The sequence below is a fragment of the Mesocricetus auratus genome, unplaced genomic scaffold (genome assembly GCF_017639785.1).
Source record: "Mesocricetus auratus isolate SY011 unplaced genomic scaffold, BCM_Maur_2.0 Super-Scaffold_100691, whole genome shotgun sequence".
NCBI classification, from domain to species: domain Eukaryota; kingdom Metazoa; phylum Chordata; class Mammalia; order Rodentia; family Cricetidae; genus Mesocricetus; species Mesocricetus auratus.
Genome location: NW_024429267.1, coordinates 21,517,653 through 21,522,330, shown reverse-complemented (window position 1 = coordinate 21,522,330; position 4,678 = coordinate 21,517,653). Strand labels below are relative to the sequence as shown.

Here is a 4,678-nt window from a genome sequence, read left to right as displayed (position 1 = left end):
CAGCTTTTTACTTCACCTAGACTTTCTAATATCAAAATGTGATATAAAAATATCTTCTTTAGAATAAAAATGTCTCAAAGGAACTTTGGTATGTATACTGTTTACCTGGGAGAGATTTTTCATTAACACTACAGTACAGTAACACATTCCTTATTCACAGAAGTTAGGAAGGGAGACTCAAAGGAATGGAGAGCAACATAAAAAATACAGTGTGTGCTGAAAACTGTCACTACGAATTAACATCCATCCTTAGTTTGCTAATGTTCCCCACTCAAAACCATCTATTAAGTTTTCAGTAAACGTAGCTGGGCACATTTGGCCCAGAAGTACTAGTTTCTACTTCTTTAACTTGCTTCCCTTTGGAATAACTTTTATGTATCAGATAAAACTTATGTACCTTGAAACACATATTCTGGATTCCCAGCATACCAGCGTTGGGTTTGTAAACAGAACCAATGATATGGTATGAACACATACTGAAACCACAGCCTGGAACTCTTTCAAGTCCAAGAGCCACACCAAGACACAAAAGTCTTGCTTTTATAATGCTTTCATTCCAGTAGAGCCAAATTGTCTTGCAGACATATCGGACCATGAAGCAGAAGAATTAGATCACACTAGTTGCAGAAGAAACAGTTGGAATGTGGTCAATACATAGAATCTACCACATAGTATCAAAATACGTTAAGAAAATATTCTTGAAGCCTTCATGTTTGCACACACCTATAATTCCAGTACTGAGGAGGATGAGGCAGGAGGATCACCATGTGTGTGACACTACTTTGATCTACATAGCAAGTTCACATCAGCTTAGAGTGATACCTTGTCACAAAACAATCAGATGAAAATCATGAGATCTTCTGTGAATGTCAAATCTTTGAGCATGCTAGAATCTACATCATGGATAATCACACCCTATTTCGAAGTATCTCCGTATTTTCTGTTTTGCAGATAAATAGATTAGTTGTCCAGTGTTTTGCACTATATTCACTTTACTATATGTTGTTAATAAAATGGAAGCACAATTGCTTTCTCAGTTGTCATTTTAAAGTCCCAGACCTTGTATTTATCTTCTTCATTGTATAAAAATAATTTAATTATTTAATTATACATTATATGATATACTATAATTGCAATTTTCAAATGCCCATTTCATTAACATTTTATTTTGCACCCAAGTCCTATAAATCCCTGCTGCTATAGAAAATTGACAGTCTGATAGCAATATCTGTAGTAATTTCAATTAAACCATTTCACTTACAATATATCACAGTAAGTGGATCAACACAAATGAGACCATAGAAGTTCACCTCAGTCCCTGCCAAGTCCCATCTCACCAGAATAAAGCCATACTTATGGATATTTCTAAAACCAAACAGTAAAGCTTTTATAAGTATAGGGAAATTCATTTATTTTATGTGCAAAGAACATTAAAACAATGATTCATGCTCAATATTCATAGATAACACTGGGTCTGATATGGATCTATTAATGGTTTGGCCCATTATATTATTTTCTTGGGACCCTCTTGCTCAGGGCAGAAAGAATAGGGAAGCTCCAAAGCACTGCAGAATGATGGAAAGCAGTTACTCAATGCCTCTATCATTCTACATTAGTGATTCACAAACTTGAATCATGTTTTAACCTATTTACTACCATTTTCTTTCCATTGCTTCTCCATCATCAGAAGTAACAGTAGAAGAGGTATGAACATGACATGGATATATACATTTATCTCCAAAGCACTTACAATGTAATGCACCCTCAGCACTCGTTCTTACTCACTTGGCAGAATCACTGTCATATGGATTTCATTAACTAATCTTAAAAAGATAAGGATTCTCAATTCACAGAAGTTAAGAAAGTTGCAGAAGGTACCTTGCTATTTCCCAGTCATTCATGCAGGGAGGAGCATGTCCCCATCTGCTTCTTTATGTGAAGGATCCATATGCTTTGGATAGAACTAAGTATCATTGTGTTAATGAAAACTGTCAAAACAGACAAACAGGAATACCACATGATCTTACATGAAAATCTGAAAGTTTTGCTCACTTTGGCAGCAATATAGCAAGTTGAAATGATACAGAAATATTAGTATGGTTCCTGCACAAGAACGACATGCAAAATTGTGAAATGTTCCATATTTTTGCAGTGGAAACTTCCTGTAATCTATGAGAGGGAGTCTAGGGAGGACCTAGTAATGGGAGATATGGAGTCTTAACTGGCCGTCTTATAGCCAGGCAAGGCTTCTAGTGGAGGACCTGGGCTACATTCACTTGAATTGTTGGGAGATCCTGTGAAGCTAGGACAAAGCCTGTCTCTCCACAAACTGACAGTGAGGTCCATTGCCAAGGACAACATCCTCTCAATTCATTGAATATGGTGAGGGTGAGCAGTGCCTACACGGAGACTTCACCCCTATGTTCTACTCTTTGGTTCTGGAAAGTATTCTGCAGGCTACCAAAGGAGTAAAATGAACACTAACCCAGCAACAGAACTTTTGATCAGCAGTCTGTCCTGCTTGCAAGATGTGCTGGGGCGATGGTGGCACAGAATTTGTAGGAGTAGCCAACCAATGTTTGGTTTAACATGAAGCCCATTCTATGATGGGGACTCTATGGTGGACACTTTCTTGGATGGCCAGGAACCAGAGACTAGATAGTCCAAGAACTATGGTAGAACCAAGTATGACTGATCTAAAAAATCAGTGAGATGATTTCTAATGATATTCTGCTATATTCATAGATGGGTGCCTTGTCCAGTTGTCATCAGGAGAGGCTTCAAAATGCTGAGGCCCACATCCAGACTTGATGTGGAGAAAGAGTCTAAATTGGAAGTCTCCAGCAGGCTCCTCCCCTGGGAGCTCTGTGAACCCTATGGAAGAGAGTGCAAAAAGATTGTAGGAGTCAGAGGATAGAGGACACCATTAGAATAAGGCCCACTGAATCAACTAAGCAGGGCTCCTAGGGGCTCACAGAGACTGAAGCGGCAATAATGAGATCTGCATTGGTCCCCACAAGGTCTTATTCATATGTGTTGGCTATTTGCTTGTTTTGTGAGGGTCATAACAGTGGGAGAAGGTGTGAATCTGAGTATTTTTTCTGCTTTTGGCACTTCTTTTTTCCTGTTGGGTTGCTCTGCCCAGCTTTGGTGTGAGGGCTTTTGCCTTGTCTTATTTATTATATTTTGTTTTGTCTTGTTTGGGTGTTGTCTCTTGCAGGCCTACTCTTTCTGTTGGGAGATGGAGCAGGAGAGGAGAGGAGCATGGGAAAAATGGAGTGAGGGGAAACTGTAGTCAGGATGTACTTGAGGAGAAAAGAATATTTTTAATAAAAAGTTGATATCATAGAAAGTAAGGGTCTGGTTTTGGTTCTCAGTCACTGGAAATAGTTTCAGGGCAAGGATGATGGGTCATGGTTGATGGTACTAAGTTTGAAGGGGTTGGAATCGACCCCTGCTTGCTGGTTATTTCTGCAGAATAAATGCTCTTTGTGTTAGCATGTTATTTGAGTTTGGTATCTTTCTTCAGAAATTCTTAGACCCTAGTAGTTATTGTTAGACATAAGGAAGCAATTCTTGTATGTTATTGTATAGTTGGGAGATTACAATTAATAAATCACTACAGATTTCAAAAAGTTGCAAGAAAAGGCTTTGAAAGTTTTCATCACAAGAAGTGATAAACTTAGAAATGTTTGAAGAGATGTACTTAACCTGATTTAAGCAGGGCACACTATATTTAAACTAATTTAAACATTACACAATATATGCATGAATCAAAGCACCACCTGGTACATTTAACATCTCAATTTTTACATTTTTATGTATCCATTAGCATTAACTTAATTTTGTGTGTATGTAGAGAGGAGAGGGAACACTCATACACTGTTGGTTGGAGTGTGTAATAATGAAGCCACTTTGAAAATCTGCCTGGAGATTTCTGAAAAATATAAAGCTGATGCTACCATATGACCCAGCATTACCACTCATTGGCATGCACCCTAAGGACTTCTTAGCCTACTACAAAGATACTAGTACATCAATGTTTGCTGATGATATAATTATAATTACTGAGAAATGAAATAAACTTAGATGGTCTATCAACCTTTCACTAGATGAGGAAAATATGCTGCATTTTCACAATGGAATTGTTTTTTGATGGTAGGAGAAATACCTGGAAAATATTATACTGAGTGAGGTCACCCAGATCCAGAAATACAGCTCTACATGTTCTCTTGCATATGATGGTCAGAGCTTCAGATTTTTAGTTTTGTGGTTTAACCTGGAGTGTACTAGGAATCCAGGAAGCTAGAAAAGGATCACTGTTGGGTACATTAAGAAAGGATAATAGAAGAATACAGGTAAAATTAAATTAGGGAAATACTGGGGGGCAGAAAGACAGAAACAAGGGGCTCCGGGAGGGCTTAATCAAAATGAAGAGTGTGTGAAAATGCCCTTCTGGAGAGGTACTGTCTTGCAACCTAATTAAAATATAATTGGAGTAGATAATAGAACACGTGTGATAAGAAAAGAGTGGAGGAACATTGGGGGCTAAGGTTTAAATAGAGATGAAGGACAGGGGGAATGGAAGAGAGGAGGGAATAGGGTATTGGTTAACCAAACTAAGTGTATTGGTTGATTTTATAATGCTGTGATAAAATAGCATGCCCAAGGCAATTCA

At 37.9% G+C, this 4,678-nt stretch overlaps 1 non-coding gene across 1 annotated transcript; it reads left to right on the top strand.

Moving 5' to 3' along the window:
- Positions 1-2,045: 2,045 nt before the first annotated feature.
- Positions 2,046-2,148, top strand: LOC121137726. The gene has a single exon (XR_005875032.1). It is a non-coding gene; the product is annotated as a U6 spliceosomal RNA (small nuclear RNA).
- The last annotated feature ends 2,530 nt before the right edge of the window (positions 2,149-4,678 follow it).